A 19,906-nucleotide genomic window follows, 5' to 3' on the forward strand; every position below is an offset into this window, starting at 1 on the left:
GCAGAATACCAAGAGGAATACCCAGCAGGAAGCTTATACTGCCGGAAAACGCCACCATATAGATGGTTTCCCAAAGGGCCTTAAACAACAGTGACCATGCATCAACTGACATAACCAATCACCTCTACTTGGACATTGTCTTTGAGGAACTGAAGAGACTGTTCAATACCTTCAGGCTCTCCCATAATCTCTACCATCAAAAAGCCCATGGCTTTTTCATTTACCGTTTCAATATCTGCCTGCAGAATATTAAAGTCCGTATTAAATTGTCTGGCTGCCCTAGTAATCAGTGGCTGCACAACGCCCTGTCCAACAAAAGTAATGCGCACGACAGGTCTGGCGCCTTCAGAAGGTTCTGGCTGAAAACGTGCTTCAATTTCTGCCACTGGCTTCTCATGAATGGCACTGAGGACAAACTCTTTTGCCAACTCGGTTTGAGGATTAAGAAAGAACTGTACAACTTCATTCTCTTCAATAATCTTCCCAAAGCTCATAATTGCCACACGGTCACAGATGGTTTTCACCACATCCATTTCATGGGTAATCATCAGAATTGTAATTTTCAACTGCCGATTAATATCTTTCAACAGGGAAAGGATGGATCGCGTGGTTTGAGGATCCAAAGCTGAAGTGGCTTCATCACACAGGAGAACTTTCGGTTTACTGGCCAAAGACCTAGCTATAGCAACCCGTTGTTTCTGTCCACCAGATAACTGAGCAGGGTAATCGTTTCTTTTGCTATCCAGTCCAGTCAGCTCCAGTAATGGCAAAACCACCTGCTCAACCTCCACTTTACTTGCGCCTGACAGCTCAAGTGGCAAAGCAACATTATCGTAGACCGTTCGACTGGAGAGCAAATTGAAGTGCTGAAAAATCATACCGATATTATGTCTGGACTGGCGCAGTGATTTCTCAGAAAGCTGAGTAAGATCATGACCATCCACCAGCACCTGACCAGAGGTTGGCTTTTCCAGCAAATTGACGCAGCGAATCAGTGTACTCTTACCAGCACCACTGGAACCAATCACACCATAAATGGTGCCCTCAGGTACTGTGAGATTCACTACGTCAATAGCCTTGACCTCTATGCTACCAGAAGCAAACACCTTGGTCAGATTTTTCAATTCAATCATTACAGCTCCTGCCTACAACCGCGTTGGATGGTAAGCGGCAATGTCTTTTCTAAAACACCTGTTACAACAGATAGAGTATTTGTCGAATAGTTCCAGTTAAGGAGGCATAAAAAACCCAGCATGTGTTAACAACGCGGTTTCGTAAAAAATTCTGAAGTGGTTATAGTTATCCCGACACACAAAATCTGGTAGTTCCAAACCCCCTAAGGTAGGTCCAGATGTCATAAAAGGAAGTTAAAACCTATCCGGCAGAGTTCAAGGAATCAGCTACGAAACTGGCTGTAGAATCAGAGTGGTGTAGTTACCTTGCTACGACGGCCCATTCATTAGTTCTCCATGATTCCGAAGGCGAGAACATTCCTTACGGAAGTTCTAATACGCCTGCAAATCTCCACTTGAATCCAGTGAGCTTAGCTTCAACACAGCCTATGCCCCTTGCAAACTCCACTTTGCCACGGTTAGATCCATACGGTCATTGATCACATGCGGTAAGAGCCCTCAATACCTCCACTGGCAATCAGATAGCCAGCATCCAGCGTCTTGGACGGTTTTTTTTGCAGATAGTCTACACACTCATCAATAGCCTACAGTTTTGTCAGACCTCTCTTGCTCGCACTTTGCCGGATTCCCCTGCCCACCTTGTCATACTCTCCCATGAGTATCTTCAGGGACCGTTCTGCCACCCTGCTTTCAATAGCCACATCACCCTTATCGCGTAAGCAGTAACCGGCTTTCCACAGATATTCAAGTACATGGATAAAGTCCATGATAATGATTTCCTTAACTACCTCCTTTTTCATAATCCAAGTAATCAGTTTCCGCTGATGACTGTACCCATAAATAACAATTACCAACTGCAGTTTCTGCTCCTGATCTCCCCTGAGCGCTTCCTCGAAAACTTCTTCTATCACGGCTTCCGCCTCGCTTTCCACACTGGTCCACAATCTCTACTATTGGCTGGAGGACGGAATGTAACACCGTTACCGCTCTTACGATCCATATCTATGACCGATTCTGCCGTTCTAGGATTGGGTTTTACCGTATAAACGATGGCTACCTGTGCCATTCGTTTACAATCTCTCTCTCACGGGCTAAGCCTAGTTTGCAGCTTCTGCTGACTCTTTTGCGCGTTCTTCCGTGTTGCTTCTCTCAACCCTTCCCAGCGCATCACCAAGCCCTTACCGTCAAAACTGAGGATCTGCAGGTCTTCTGTTTGCTCAATCACAACCTTGAGCTGTTCGTAAGAACCCTCAAAGTCTTGAGCCATATGCGCTACCAGTTGCACAGCCTGTCGTTTTCCAACCATACTTGAGCAACTCTCACGATGTCGTTTAATCATAAGAACTATTCTATAACATCGCTGAACATTTTCCCTCTTATGCCATCAGAGTACTGGTCAGTATTGAGGTTTAACTGAGCATCCAGCGGAAACACTCTCGATTGCTTACGCTGACTGTAACTGCAACGCCTGACTACGACAGAACCAAACAAGCTGGTAAATGGTCGGCAGGTATTTCCCCTGATCTAATCTCTCTGCTTACCTTCTCTACTCGTTACCGACGATTGTTACGGCTCATCATTGACCTGTTTATCCAGATACCATTGCAGGAGAAGGCTCAACACTTCGTTGCCTTCAGTCCTGATATAGCTCTCTATGGTGCCATGCTCTTGTTGAATAGTGGATTCAAGGTACTGGATGATAGCATCCAAATGATCACGAGCTGGTGAGAATAACGAATAATCTAAAGTATTGTGGCAGGATTCGTTCACCAGAGACAGTGTTATGGAGTTATTGGTTTGACAACGTTACATCACCATAAAACCGTCTCTTTTTCGTTCCCTGATATATCGAAAACCATGATGCTTGAGCGGCTGCATTGTAGTATCAAAAGAGCCACCACCAATAGAGATCAACATCATCTTGATTGGTAGGAACGCCAATGGGCGCAATCAAAGCCCTTAAAGGGCGTAATCAAATAAGCTCCCGGCTATGCCTGAGGTCAGTTAACTATCTGCTTGATAGTCACAGTGCCAGATAATATGGTGCCATCAGTTCAATGGTTTGCTCTGTATAATGGGGATGCTGGTGATAAATCGTTACAGTCTCCTCATTAACATTATCATCTGTTACTTCTTCTCCTTTGTGCTTTAGAACCAGAATATAGCGATGGTTCTGGTGGTTTACGCTGGAGTGTAACCCTACTTGTCGAATGAGTTTAAGTCCTTCAGCAGTGGCGGTGTTCAGAAACGTTGCTCCCGACTCAACCGGTAGTAGAACCCATGCTTCACCACTATTACTGAGGAGTTTGCCTATAGTGCTTGCAAGATCTGTGAAGCTAAGACTGTCCGTATGGCGAGTCATGTTTCTACGATTATCGTTCCCTTTGAATGCCTGCTGAAAAAATGGGGGGTTAGAGATAATACAATCAAAACGTTGTTCACTAGTTGCTGAGAACGTTTGTATAGAGCTATTGATCAGCTGCAACTGACTAGGCCACTGACTCTGTGCAAAATTATCTTCAGCCTGTTTTGATGCTTCCTCATCCAGCTCAATTGCGGTAATGCTTGCTTTACTGTTCTGTGCAGCTATCAGGCTTAGCAGCCCGGTACCAGCACCAATATCAAGAATAGACTGACTACCTTGAAGGTAAGGTGACTGGCCGAAGATGGAGCCAAAGATGCAAGCATCTGTGGTGACCTTCATTGCACATTGGCCCTGCTCTATTGTGAACTGTTTAAAAGCAAAGTAACAATTTTTGGCCATAATATTTACTTTCTGGATAAGTGCTGTTGTGCTAGCACGGCAACAATAATCATACCCAGTCCTGCATAAGTGTCTGTGTAAATTGATTATCCCAATATATTGGCAATAAATATCAATGATAGAAATGGGCTAAGATAGCTGATATTGCTGATCATCTCTGCATTATCTGCCAGTTTAAGCGCCTTGAGCCAGAAAATACAAGCGAAACCCATTTCAATCAGACCAACATAGGCGGCGGCCAGACCTTCTGCGGAAACCAGCCAGAAGCTGGAGAATATGGCGGTGGCACCAATAATCCATGGAAGTCCACAGAGGAAACAGATCAACAGGCCAACAACTTGGTCACCTTCACGGCGAGTGTTAAAAATCCAGTACAATTCCCAAATAATGGTGCTTGAAAGTGCTAGAATAACGCCAGTTGGCCTTGAGAAGTTATGGTTATGAAATTCTCCACGAGTGCATATGATCATTACTCCTGCATAAGCGAGCAGGCAACAAAGTAGACTTTGAACGGATAATTTTCTGCCCAGTAAAGGAACTTCCAGCATGGTAAGCGCCATTGGCCAGCTGTAATTCAAGGCCTGTGCCTGTTGAGCCGGTAACAGGTCGTATGCACCAAACAATGTTACATGATAGAGAAATGGATTTAACAACCCTAGCAGCAAGAAAAGGCCATAAGATTGTTTTAACTGGGAAAGCCCCTCCTGCTTTACCCTGAATAATCACAATAATTGTCAGAAGGATGGTTGAGGTAACTACTGACCAGAAAACCAGTTGCCATGGAGTAATGTGTTTAAGAGCAATGTTTAAGGCAGTGACAATTGTCGACCACAATAAAGCCATGGCTAGGGCATATAAACAGGCTTTGCAATTGTCTGTCATGAATACTGTTTGGAGACGTTAAGTGATTGATAGTTACATCTTATTTAACGCGAGTTCGACGAGATACGCCCATGTACTACATGTGATTCCGCATTTGTGTACATATTCATGTTACAGAAAAAGAGTGCTTTGAGTACTTTGATTGGCTGCAAAGTAGCCATTGGGCACTTTTCAAAAAACATCACTATGCCTCAAGCCCTTAAAATCCAAGGCACATAGCCAAAATTGAAGTGCCGAACTAACGTTATTTATCTTATCCCTCGGACTCCAAAAGAAACAGGCAATACATTGACTGATGTAGATGTTTTAAGGAATAAACTGAGAGAAACATCCCTGTTCTAGTCTGTGGAAATTCCGTTGGGTGTGGTTCCTTTGCTACGACGCCACATTCATTAGTTCTCCATGATTACGAAGGCGAGAGCATTCCTTATGAAAGTTCTAATACACCTGCCAATCTCAACTTGAATCTAGTGAGCGTAGCTTCAACACAGCCTCTACTCCTTGCAAACTCTACTTTACCTAGGTTAAATACATACGGTCATTGATCAAATAGCGGCAAGCTCCCTCAATCACTCCACTGGCAATCGAATAGCCAGCATCAAGCGCTTATCATAGCAGGCTTAGGACATTTTTTTGAAGATAGTCTGCACGCTTATCAATGGCCGCCAGTTTCGTCAGACCTCTCTTGCTCGCACTTTGCCGGATTCCCATAGCCACCTTGTCAGACTCTCCCATGAGTATCTTCAGGGACCGTCATGCCACCAATCTTTCTAGCCTCATCCCCATTGTTGTGCAAGCAGTGACCGGCTTTCCACAAATATTCAAGTACATGGATAAAGTCCATGATGATTCTTAGCTTAACTCCCTTCTTTTTCATAATCACTATAATCAGTTTCCGCTGATGAGGGTGCCCATCAATAACAATGACCCACTGAATTTCTGCTCATGATCTAGCCTGAGCGCTTCCTCGGAAGCACGGCTTACGCCTCTCTTTCTACACTGGCCAACACTCTCTTATTATTGGCTGTAGGACGTAATTTAACAACATTGTCGCTCTTCCGATCCATATCCATGACCGATTCTGCCGTTCTAGGATTGTGTTTTACCGTATAAACGGTGGCTACCTGTACCATTTGTTTGCAGTCTTTTTCCTCTCTAGGACTGAGCCTAGTTTGCAGCTTCTGCTGACTATTTTGCATGTTCTCCCTAGTTACTTACCTCAACCATTACGGGCGCATCACCAAGCCATTACCGTCAAAACTGAGGATCTGCAGGTCTTCTGTTTGCTCAGTCACAATCTTGCGCTGTTCGTCAAAATCCTCAAAGTCTTGAGCCGTATCCGCTACCAGTGACATGGCCTGTCGTTTTCCAACCATACAGTGGCAACTCTCTCGATGTCGTTTAATAGTTCGCCCATACGAGCGATCCATCACATCGCTGTCAATTCTTCCCTCATGCCATAAGAGTACTGGTCAGTATTTAGGTTTCACTAAGCATCCAACGGAAACACGCTTGATTGCTTTCGCTGTCTGTAACTGCGACGCCTGACTACGACAGAACCCAACAAGCTGGTCAGGTATCGGAGGGGTATTTTCCCTAACGTGATTTCTATTCTCCACGTCGCTACTCGTTACCGATGATTGCTGCGGCTCATCATTGGCCTGTTTATCCAGATACTCTTGGAGGAGAAAGCACAACACTTCGTTGCCTTCAGCCAGGATATAGCTCCCTATGGTGCCATGCTCTTGATGGATAGTTAATTCAAGGTGCTGAATAATAGCGTCCACATGATCACGCGCTGGTGAGGAGAATGAATAATCAAAAGTATTGACGTAGAATGCGTTCACAATAGACAATGTTATGTAGTTATTGGTTTGACAACGTTAGATCACCAAAAACCAGTCTCGGTTTCGTTACCGGATATATCGAAAACCCTGATGTTTTAGCGGCTGCATTGTCGTATCAAAAGAACCACCTCACATTCCGTTGGTGTGGTTCCCTTGCTACGACGGCCCATTCGTAGTCCTCCATGATTACTAAGGCAAGAGCATCCATTCATGGAAGTTACAATACACTTGCCAATCTACACTTAAATCCAGTGAACGTAGCTTAAACACAGCCTCTATCCCTTGCAAACTCCACTTTGCCACGGTGAGATAAGATCCATACGGTCATTAATCAAATTGAGGCAAGCTTCTTCAATGACCCCACTGGCAATCGGATAGCCAGCATCAAGCACCTTGTCATAGCAGAGCTTGGGACGGTTTTTTTGCAGATTCGGCTACACATTTAGCAATGGCCTCCAGTTTTGTCAAACCTCTCTTGCTCACACTGTGCGGATTCTCCTTGTCACCTTGTCAGACTCTCACATAAGTATCTTCATAGACCGTTCTGCCACCCAGCTTTCAATAGCCTCATCCCCTTGTAGTATAAGCAGTTACCGGCTTTCCACAGATATTCAAATACATGAATAAAGTTCATAATGATGGTTGCCATAACTCCCTTCTCTTTCATAATCTAGATAATCCGTTTCCGCTGATGAGGGTGCCCATCAATAACAATGACCAACTTCCGTTTATGCTCCTGATCTAGCCTGAGCACTTACTCGAAAGCTTCTTCTATCACGGCTTCCACCACACTTTTTACACTAGCCAACTCTCTCTCATTCCTCCCGGGAGGACGGAATTGAACAACGTTGTCGCTCTTCCGATCCATATCCATAACCGATGCTACCGTTTGAAGATTTGGTTTTACCATATAAACTGTGGCTACCTGTGCCATTCGTTGGCGATCTTTGTTCTCTCCCGGACTGAGCTTGGTTTGCATCTTCTGCTAACTCTTATACGCGTTCTTCCGTGTTGCTCCCCTCAACCATTCCTAGCGCATCACCAAGCCCTTACCGTCAAAACTGATGATCTGCAGGTCTTCTGTTTGCTCAATCACAACCTTACGCTGTTTGTAAAAAGCCTCAAAGTCTTGAGCCGTATCCGATACCAGTTGCATAGCCTGTCGTTTCCCAACCCATACATGGCAACTCTCACGATGTCGTTTAATCGTTCGATCATAAGGACGCTCCATTGCATCGCTGACAATTTTTCCCCTCATGCCATCAGAGTACTGGTCAGTATTGAGGTTTAACTAAGCATCCAGCGGAAACACGCTGGATAGCTTCCACTGGCTGTAACTGCGGAGCCTAACTACGACAGAACCAAACAAGCTGGTCAATTGTCGAGAAGGTGTTTTCCCTGACGTGATTCCTCTGCTCACCGTCGCTCCCTGTTACCGATGATTGCTGCGCCTCATCATTGGCCTGCTTATCCAGATACCATTAGAGGAGAAGGCGCAACACTTCGTTACCTTCAGTCTATATATAGCCATCATGGTGCCATGCTCTTGTTGAAAAGTGGATTCCAAGTACTGAATGATGGCGTCCAAATGATCACGAGCTGGTGAGAAGAATGAATAATCGTGGGTATTGGCGCAGGATTCGTTCACAAGATACGGTGTTACGTAGTTTTTTGGTTGACGGTGTTATATCACCATAAAACCGTCTCTTTTTCGTTACCTAATATATCGAAAACCATGATGTTTTAGCGGCTGCATTGTCGTATCAAAAGAGCCGCACCACAAGCAACAGGTTACGGTCTTCATGTAATACCTGAAAGGTTAGGAGTAAAATACTGGAACTACAGTGCAGATATCTGCAAGCAACTCTATTCGTTAATAACCATTGGTCGAGCGGACTCTTATTTTTATTCGAATGTGACCGATAACTTTGAGCATGAAAACCAAGATTCCAGCTCAAATACAGCTAGTCATGGCGCTCTTTTTACGCACGATTACGCAGATGTCGACCAAGATGGCAATGCTGTATTTTCTCATATTTTCAGGCCTAGAAAGCATGGCTGAGATCCTTCTGCGCAGAGCTGTTGAGCCTACACGGATATGGCTTGATATTAGTATTTCCAGAGCAAACCTGACGCTTTATATTGCCCTTAAAGAAAAGTCTTTATTTTTTCTTAAGAAAAAAATGGATTCAGAACAGTTATTTAACCAGCTTCAACTGATGTCGCATTTTGCTCTGCCTTCACCTACTGCTCAATGTCGTGTTACGGACCAGAGTGTTCATCATGAACCGTGGCGAATTAATGGCTATCCAACATTTCCTTGTGTAAGGCCTAGGCAACTCAGGTTTGTTGGAGTCAAACTTTATGAGGCATTGTCTGATTTTAAGGCGATCGACATTTGGCTGACCACAGAAAACTGGCAAAACAAAACTGTGGTTCCCCTTGTAACATTATTGGTTCTCATCAAGTCGTGGATATTGAAATGATGCGATCTCAAGCCGTCACTGTTCGCGCTCTTGAGCATAATATTGGCAAATCAGCAGTATTGAAAATCCATGAACTTGCCATCAATGCAAGTGATACTGTATGTATTCATGGAGGCAATGGTACCGGTAAAACATCCCTTTTAAGGGCTTTGACGGGGTTAGCCCGCTTTAGTAGTGGAGAAGTGGTTGTATTGGGAAATAACATAAGTATGATCCGGCCTTCCATATTGCAGCGACTTCGTTCTGACTCAATCGGGTTTGTCTTTCAGCATTATCGCCTAGTTCCTTATCTTAGTGCCCTAGACAATATTCTTTTGCCTTGTTACTTCTCGCCTACAAGGAGAGAAGAAGCAGAAAAACGGTCAGATACTTCTGAAAATGATGGCATTCGCCTGATAAGAAAATTAAACCTGAAAGATCCATCCAGATTATCTAAAAATGCCTCCAATTACAGTGCGGGCCAACAGCAGCGCTTTGCGATTGCGCGCGCCCTGATTGGTAAACCTCAACTTGTTCTGGCAGATGAGCCGGCTTCAGCTATGGACAGTTACGGTAAGAAAGCGGTCTATCGGCTTTTACAGGATGAATGTCGTGCCAATGGTGCGACGCTAATATGCACAACCCATGATGAAAGCTGTATTGATGGCTTTGACAGATATCTGGATATGGAAACATTAAATTTGGCCATGGAACGAGAAAACCGATGGTCATTATGAAAATTATGCGTCAGAGCCTTAGCCAAAGAGCTGGGCGATCCATAATTTCAATTATTGCTCTGGCTTTCAGCGTAGCTCTTATTCTGGTTATCAGTCATATTCACGAAGCGGTAAGGTCTTACGCTCAGCAGGTGTCCTCGGAGGCAGATTTGATTGTTGGGGCCCCTTCCCAACCAATGCACTTGGTTCTTTACAGTCTTTTCCGTATAGGCCCACCACCTCCTGTTATTTCTTGGGAAATTTATGAAGATATTGCTAGTCATCCGGAAATGGAGTGGGTCACTCCAGTTGCGACCAATGAAAGTCACAAAGGGTATACTGTAACCGGTAGCACTGCACGTTACATGGAAACCATGCAGTTGAAAGCGGTTAATTTCATCGGGTCAAAAGGCACAGGTACCGCATTCAGGAATGATTACTCAGCATTTATAGGGGCTGAACTGTCTGAAGAATATCAATATCAGCCAGGTGAAACACTCACTATTGCTAATGGCTTTTCTCCTTCCCTAAATGATGAGTATAAAACACCATTTATTATTCAGGGTGTTTTGACGGAAACTGGAACATCATTAGACAGTAATATTTTAATTCCGATTGAGGGGTTAAGAAAAACTAGGCAAACACACGGAGTAGACTCTGACTATATCAATTTTATCTTGATAAAGCTTAAACGCCGACAGTCTCTCTTTGCTGTTCAGCAAGCTCTTAAATCAAAATATAAAGTACCACTTGAAGTGGTCATTCCAGCCTTGGAGCTGGAAAAACTTGGGCATTATGAGCACATGTTGAACAATGTTTTTATGGCAATGAGCTTTATTACCGGGATTCTATCCCTGATGATGATTTTCTTTAATCTCTCTGCAGGGTTTGCAGAGCGAAAGCAAGAAGTTGAATTGCTGAGGATGGTGGGGGCCAAGCCATGGCAGCTGTCAGGTCTTACTTTGGCCGAGCCTATGTTACAGATAGTCTTTGCGCTTTTTTGTGGTGTTGTGGTTTATAAAGTTTCCACTCTATTTCTGGGGAGCTGGATTCCTATCATAAACAGCATTAAATTGTCAGTCCATCAATTATTTTGGCTGTTGCTATTGTTTCTTCTTGGTTTTTTGATTGCTTGTTTACCAGCATGGCAAATGTATGGTTTTTCTAAAAGAACTTAATACTATTAGTTAGCGGCAGTGTTAAATACAATATATTCAAATTACCATCTAACCTAATCCTCCTTATCGTCTAAACTTACGCCACAGGTTTTCCTAGAAGTAGGAGGTGTGTCATGGCCAAGCATAATATTCAGTTTCAGAAAAGCATGAGCCTTGTAGAGTTCTTTCAGAAATATGGCTAGGAACCACAATGCAGTACCAGTTTTTCAAATAGCAGTGGCCGAATGGTTTGAATGTCCTCTGTGTTGTTGCTTGGCGTATTGCACCATAAAAACCAGTGATCTCTACTAGTACAACCGCTGCCGCCACCAGACATCATTGACCAGTGGCACCATTATGGCAGCTGGCAAACGGCCATTTGCCACTTGGTTTCTAGGCATGTTGTTAATGACTCAGGCCAAGAATGGCATATCGGCCATGGAGCTCTCGATACAGCAAGGAATATCTTGTGATGCTGCTTGGCGCTTGAAACACAAGCTTATGCAGGCAATGAAAGAATGAGCTAACAGCCATCCCCTGCATGAACATGTACAAATAGATAATTCCTACTGAGGTGGTGAAACACATGGAGGCCAACGGGAAATAGGTTCCGAAAATAAACACCAATTTGTTGCCGCCGTGCAAATCAACGAGAAAACCACCAGCTGTATATTCATTTCAGCATGGTAGCAAGTCCACAGGAAAAGGAGCTGGAACTATGGGCGAAAAAGCATCTCGGTGATCATACCTGTGGTGTTGTCAGTAATGGCCTAGATGCCTTCACAGGAATAGCAGGCGCCTGACACTCACATGCAGCAATGGTGACTAAGTGATGGTCACGAATCAATGTCTAATGAGTTGCTTACGTGGGTCAAACCATGATCGTGGACGTCAAAAATTCTCTGAAAGGCAGTTACCACAGTATTAACCAGAAGCATTTGCCAAAATACCTTGCTGAATATTGTTATCAACTCAACCAGAACTTTGATTTGAAAGCAATGGTATCAATGCTGGATTACATGGTTGCGCGAACTTACCACATGTTGGCAAGGTTCCTCAAGATATCTGAGGTACAGTGGTAATCAGGTAACATATTGAATCGTTTAGCATAATCTCAAACACTCAATGATACCTGATTAACGTTAGTTCTACGATATAATTCCTTGCGCTACATAGGATTAAGCCTTTGTGTACATATGCCTGTTACAGGGAAATAGTGAGTTGAGTACTTTATTGGCTGGCAAAGGCTCCGAAAGAACCACTGGGCACTTTTCAAAAAACATACTAATACGCAAACTCTTAAAATCCACGGGCTGTAGCCAAAATTGAAGTGCCGAACTCACGTTGATTAACGTGAGTTCGACGCAATATCCCTTGCGCTACATAGGATTAAGCCTTTTTGTACGTATTCATGTTACAAGCAAAGAATTATTTGAGTACTTTATTCGCTGGCAAAGGCGCCTTTGGACACTTTACAAAAAACATTACTACACCTAAATCCCTTAAAATCAAAGGCCTGTAGCCACAAATGAAGCATCGAACTCACGTGTATTACCATCTGTGGTGGTTCCCTTGCTACGACGCCACATTCATTAGTTCTTCATGATACGAAAGCGTGAGCATTCCTTATGGAAGTTCCAATACGCCTGCCAATCTCCACTTGAATATAGATAGCGTAGCTTCAACACAGCCTCTGCCACTTGCAAACTCCACTTTGCCACGGTTGGATCAATACGGTCATTGATCAAATGACGTCAAGCTCATCAAGACTTCACTGACAATCGGATCTCCTTCAGCTAACGCCTTGCCATAGTAGAGCCTTGGACGGTTTTTTTGAAGATAATCTGCACATTTATCAATGGCCTCAAGTTTTGGGAGACCTCTCTTGCTCACACCTTACCTGATTCTCCGAGCCACCTTGTCCGACTATCCCATGAGTATCTTCAAATACCGTTCTACCACCAAACTTTCAATAGCCTAGTCACCTTTATCGTGTAAGCAGTGAACGGCTTTCCACAGATATTCAACGTGAGTTAAACGAGATAATCCCTTGCGCTACATAGCGATGCAGCCTGTTTGTACATATTCATATGACAGGAAAAGAGTGCTTTGAGTACTTTATTGGCTGGTAAATGCCAGCAGGAGCCATTGAGCACTTTTCAAAAACATCACTATGACTCAGACCATTAAAATACAAGGGCTGTAGCCAAAACTTAAGCGTCGAACTCACGTTATTCAAGTACATGGATCAAGTCCATGATGATGGTTGCCTTAACTCCCTTCTTGTTCATAGTACCGGTAATCAGTTCCCGCTGATGAGGGTGCTCATCACTAACAATAACCAACTGCCGTTTTTGCTCCTGATCTAGCCTTAGCACTTCCTCGAAAGCTTCTTCTATCACGACTCCTCCTCTCTTTCTACACTGGCCAACACTATCTTATTCTTGGCGGAAGGACGGAATTTAACAACATTGTCGCTCTTCCGCCATATCCATGACCTATTCTGCCGTTCGACGATTTTGGTTTACCTTATCAACGGTAGCTACCTGCGCCATTCGTTTGCGATCTTTCTTCTCTCCCGGACTGAGCTTGGTTTGTAGCTTCTGCTGGCTCTTTTGCGCGTTCTTCCGTGTTGCTTACCTCAACCCTTTCTAGCGCGTCACCAAGCCATTACCGTCAAAACTGAAGATCTGTAGATCTTCTATTTGCTCAATCACAACCTTGCTCTGTTCGTAAAAAACCTCAAAGTCTTGAGCCGTATCCGCTACCAGTTGCATAGCCTGGCGTTTTCCAACCATACTGGGACAACTCTCACGATGTGTTTAATCGTTCGATCCTAAGAACGATCCATCATATCACTGACAATTTTTTCCCTCATACCATCAAAATACTTGTCAGTATTGAGATTTAACTGAGCATCCAGCGGAAGCAAGCAGATATGGTCCCATTGCTACGACGCCCAATTCATTAGTTATCCATGGTTACGAAGGTGAGAGCATCCCTTATGGAAGTTCCAATAAGACTGCCAATTTACACTTGAATCAAGTGATCGTAGCTTCAACACAGCCTCTGCCCCTAGCAAACTCCACTTTGCCACGATTAGATTCATACGGTCATTGATCAAATGGCAGCAAGCTACCTCAATGACTACACTGGCAATCGGATAGCCAGAATCCAGCTCCTTGTCGTAGCAGAGCTTGAGACGGTTTTTTGAAGATAGTCTGCACACTTATCAATGACCTCCAGTTTTGTCAGACCTCTCTTGCGCGCACTTTGCCGGATTACCAGGACCACCTTGTCAGACTCTCCTCTAAGTATCTTCATGGGCCGTTCTGCCACTAAGCTTCAATAGCCTCGCCCCCCTTGCCATGTATGCAGTAACCGGCTTTACACCGATATTTACTACATAGATAAAGTCCATAATGATGGTTTCCTTAACTCCCTTCTTTTTCATAATCCAAGTAATAAGTTTCCGCTGATGAGGGTGCACATCAATAACAATGATCAACTGCTGTTTTTGCTACGAATCTCGCCTGAGCGCTTCCTCGAAAACTTCTTCCATCACGGCTTCCGCCTCTCTTTCTACACTGGTACACACTATCTTATTCCTGACAGAAGGACGTAATTTCACAACGCTGTCGCTCTTCCGATCCATATCCATGACAGATTTTGCCATTCGGAAATTGGGTTTTACCATATAAACGGTGGCTACCTGTACCATTCGTTTGCTATCTTTCTTCTCTCCCTGACTGAGCTTAGTTCGCAGCTTCTGCTGACTCTTTTGCGCGTTCTTCTTGGTTGCTGCCCTCAACCATCCCTAGCGCATCACTAGACCATTGCCGTCAAAACTGAGGATCTGCAGGCCTTCTGTTTGCTCAATCCAAACTTTGATCTGTTCGTAACAAGCCTCAAAGTCTTGAGCCGTATCAGCTACCAGTTGTATAGCCTGTCGTTTTTCAATCATACCTTGGCAACTCGCACGGTGTAGTTTAATCGTTCGATCATAGGAGCGATCCATCACATAGTTGACAATTTTTTTACTCATGCCATCAGAGACTGGTAAGTATTGAAGTTTAACTGAGCATCCAGCGGAAACACGCTGGATTGCTTACGCTGGCTGTAACTACGATGCCTGACTACGACAGAACCCAACAAGCTGGTCAATTGTCTGGAAATATTTTCCATGATGTATTTCTCTGCTAACCATCGCTACCGACTATTGCTGCAGCTCATCATTGACCTGCTTATCCAGATACCCTTGTAGGATAAGGCCAACACTTCGTTGCCTTCAGTCTGGATATAGCTCTCTATGGTGCCATGCTCTTGTTGGAGAGTGGACTCAAGGTGTGAATGATAGCGTCCAAATAATCACGAGTTGGTGAGAAGAATGAATAATCAAGGTATTGTCGTAGGATGCGTTTACAAGAGACGGTGTCACGGAATTATCGGTTTGACGACGTTATATCACCATAAAACCGTCTCTTTTTCGTTACCTATCTATCGAAAACCATGATGTTTGAGCGGCTCCATTGTCGTATCAAAAGAACCGCACCCAATTGAATTCACGTCAGCAGTGCTTAATCAATCAGGTTGCGAATCTGAGTTTTAATCATGTCAATAGCAATCCAGTTTTTCCCGCCATGAGGAATAATCAGGTCTGCATGCTGGCGTGCAGGCTCGATGAACTATGTATACATGGGCCGAACCGTTTCCAGATACTGCTTAATGACTGAATCTACATCACGGCCACGACTGAGAATGTCTCGTTTCATACGACGGATCAAGCTGATATCCAGTGTGGTATCCATAAAGAAACGAAGGTCAAATGCTTCCCTGATAGCGTGGTTGGTAAAAAGCAGTACTCCCTCATATATAACAACACGTGCAGGGTTGACCTTTCGTGTATCCTGACGACGATTGTGCTGGTTGTAGTCGTAGAGTGGTACGTCTATTTCTTCACCATTTTTCAGCTTGGTCATCTGTTCCAGCATCATGTCATGATCCATGGACTCTGGATGGTCATAATTAGTCAGAACCAGCTCATCCATGCTAAAGTGGCTATAAACCTTATAGTAAGATCTTCTGAAATCACACACAGATGCTCTGACTGTAGCTCTTCAACCAGCGTTTCAGCCATCAGGCTTTTACCTGAGGCGTAGGCTCCGGCTATGCCGACAAGGATGGTCTTCTGTTTCATGATAGGGGTCCGATTTTCAGTTTATAGCTGCGGGCACATTATTACATTGTTGTCTATTGCAACGTATGTGGAAAATAACTAGTGACCTTATGACGCTCTTCTGATTTGAAATGGTGAAAAAGAATCCACACTTCGAGCCTAACGCGCATGAAAGTGCTGTTTCGCGAATAATTTCAACATAACAGTAACCCACATCACCAACTTTGACCTGATGAATAAAACTCATGGACTCAACGGCAACCGTGAATACCAAGCTGTTACAGTGATTTTTGGCTGATAGACCACCGGCAATCTCCATCTTGGACATAATACAGCCACAGTCTCTTCTAATATGAAATGAGCCTCAGGGAAGCCTTATTTCAAACATGAAAGGAGACTGCGATTTCTGATCTTTAGTCCATTATTACTGAATGATAATCATAATGGCGCAGCTATTTTTATACGACGATGCAGCAGCTAACACATCATGGTTTTCGATATAACAGGTAACAAAAAATAGACGCTTTATGGTGATATAACGTTGTCCAATCAATAACTAACATTAGCTCAACGCTTCAATTTTGGCTACAGCCCTTGGATTTTAAGGGCTTGAGACATAGTGATGTTTTTTGAAAAGTGCCCAATGGCTCCTTCGGAGCCTTTGCCCGCCAATAAAGTACTCAAATCACTCTTTCCCTGTAACATTAATATGTACAAAAAGGCTTAAGCCTATATAAAGCAAGTCGTTATCTCATAGAACTCACATTAACTACATAACACCGTCTCTTATGAACGCATCCTGCGCCAATACCCTCGATTATTCATTCTTCACCAGTACGTGACCATTTCGACGCTACCATTCAGCACCTTGAATCCACTCTACAACGAGAGCATGGCACCACAGAGAGCTATATCCAGACTGAAGGCAACGAAGTGTTGCTCCTTCTCCTCCAAGGGTATCTGGATAAGCAGGCCAATTATGAGCCGCAGCAATCCTCGGTAACGGGTAGCAACGGTGAGCAGAGAAATAACATCAGAAAAAATACCCCCGACAACTGACCTGCTTGTTTCGTTCTGTCGTAGTTACAGCCAGAAGAAGCAATCCAGCTGGTTTCCGCTGGATGCTCAATTAAACCTCAACACTGACCAGTACTCTTATGGCATGAGGAAAAACATTGTCAGCGATGTGATGGATCGCTCTTATGGTCGAACGTTTAAACGACATCGTGAGATGTTGACCAAGTGTGATTGGAAAACGACATACTATGCAACTGGCAGCGTATACGGCTCAAGACTTTAAGGCTTTTTACGAACAGCGCAAGGTTGTGATTGAGCAAACAGAAGGCCTGCAGATCCTCAGTTTTGACAGTAAGGGCCTAGTGATACGCCCAGAATAGTTTAGATAAGCAATACGGAAGAACTCGCAAAAGAGTAAGCAGAAGCTGCAAACCAAGCTCAGTCCTAGAGAAAAGAAAGATCGCAACTAATGGCACAAGTAGCCACCGTTTATACGGGAAAACTCAATCCTCGAACGCCAGAATCGATCATGGATATGAATCGGAAGAGCGACAACATTGTTAAATTACGTCCTCCAGCCAAGAATAAAAGAGTGATGGCCAGTGTAGGAAGAGAGGCATAAGACGTGATATACGAAGCTTTCGAGGAAGCACTCAGGCTAGATCCTGAGCAGAAATGGCAGTTGGTCATTGTTATTGGGTGTGGTTCTCTTGCTACGACGCCACATCCAGTTAGTTCTCCATGATGACAGAGGCGAGAGCATTCCTTGTGGAAGTTCCAATACGCCTGCCAATTTCCACTAAAATCCAGTAAGCGTAGCTTCAACACAGCCTGTGCCACTTGCAAACTCCACTTTGCCCCTGTTAGATCCATACGGTCATTGATCAAATAACGGCAAGCTCCCTCAATGACTCCACTGGCAATCGAATAGCCAGCATCCAGCGCCTTGTCATAGCAGAGCCATGAACGGTTTTTTGAAGATAGTCTGTACACTTATCAATGACCTCACGTTTTGTCATACCTCTCTTCCTCTCGCTTTGCCAAATTCCCTTGGCCACCTTGTCAGACTCTCCCCTGAGTACCTGCAGATACCATTCTTTCACGCAGCTTTAAATCACCTCGTCCCCATTGTCGTGTAAGCAGTGACCGTCTTTCCACAAATATTCAAGTACATAGATAAAGTCCATGATTATGGTTGCCTTAACTCTCTTCTTTTTCATAATCTAGGTAATCAGTTTCCGCTGATGATGGTGCCAATCAATAGCCATTACCAATTGCCGTTTCTGCTCCGGATCTAGCCTGAGCGCTCCCTAGAAAGCTTCTTCTATCACGGTTTCCGCCTCTCTTTCTACACTGGCCCACACTCTATTATTCTTAGCCTGAGGACGGAATTTAACAACGTTGTTGCTCTTCCGATCCATATCCATGACTACTTATGCCGTTCAAAGATTGGGTTTTCCCGTATAACCGGTGGCTACCTGTGCCATTCGTTTGCGATCTTTCTTCTCTCCCGGACTGAGCCTAATTTGCAGCTTCTGCTGACCCTTTTGCGCGTTCCTCCTGATTGCTTCCCTCAACCCTTCTTAGCGCATCACTAGGCCCTTACTGTCACAACTGAGAATCTGCAGGTCTTCTGTTTGCTCAATCCCAAACCTTGCGCTGTTCGTAAAAAGCCTCAAAGTCTTGAGCCATATCGGCTACCAGTAGCATAACCTGCCGTTTTCCAACCATCCCTAGGCAACTCCCACGATATCGTTTAATCGTTCGATCATAAGAACTATACATCACATCACTTACAATTTTTTCCCTCATGCCATCAGAGTACTTGTCAATATTGAGGTTTACCTGAGCATCCAGCGGAAACACACTAGATTGCTTCCGCTGGCTGAAACTGCGAGGCCTGACTACGATAGAACCAAACAAGCTGGTCAGTTGTCTGGAGGTATTTTTTATAACGTGATTTCTCTGCTCACCGTCACTACTAGTTACCGACGATTGCTGCGGCTCATCATTGACCTGTTTATCCAGATACCCTTGGAGAAGAATGAGCAACACTTCATTGCCTTCAGTCCTGATATAGCTCTCTATGGCGTCATGCTCTTGTTGGACCGTGGATTCAAGGTGCTAAATGATAGTGCCAAAATGATCACAAGATGGTGAGAAGAATGAATAATCGATGGTATTGGCGTAGGATGCGTCGCAATAGACGTGGTTATATAATTATTGGTTTGACGACGTCATATCACCATAAAACCGTTTCTTTTTCGTTACCGGATATATCGAAAACCTTGATGTTTTAGCGGCTGCATCGTCGTATCAAAAAAACCACCACAATTGTTATTGATGGCCACCATCATCAACGGACTATGATTACCGAAATTATGAAAAATACGGTAGTTAAGGCAACCATCCTCATGGACTGTATCCATGTACTTGAATATCTGCGGAAAGCCGGCCACTGCTTACACGACAAGGTGGATGAGGCTATTGTAAGCTGGGTGGCAGAACGTTCCCTAAAGGTACTCAGGGGAAAGTCTGACAAAGTGTCCATGGGAATACGGCAAAGTCCGAGCAAGAGTGGTCTGACAAACCTTGAGGCCATTGATAAGTGTGCAGACTATCTTCAAAAACACCATCCCAGACGCTGCTATTACAAAGCGCTGGATGCTGGCTATCCGATTGCCACAGAGTAATTGAGAGAGCTTGCCCCCATTTGATCAATGACCACATGGATCTACCCAAGGGAAAG

This window comes from Borostomias antarcticus (assembly GCF_949987555.1).
Source record: "Borostomias antarcticus genome assembly, contig: scaffold_63, whole genome shotgun sequence".
Taxonomy (NCBI): domain Eukaryota; kingdom Metazoa; phylum Chordata; class Actinopteri; order Stomiiformes; family Stomiidae; genus Borostomias; species Borostomias antarcticus.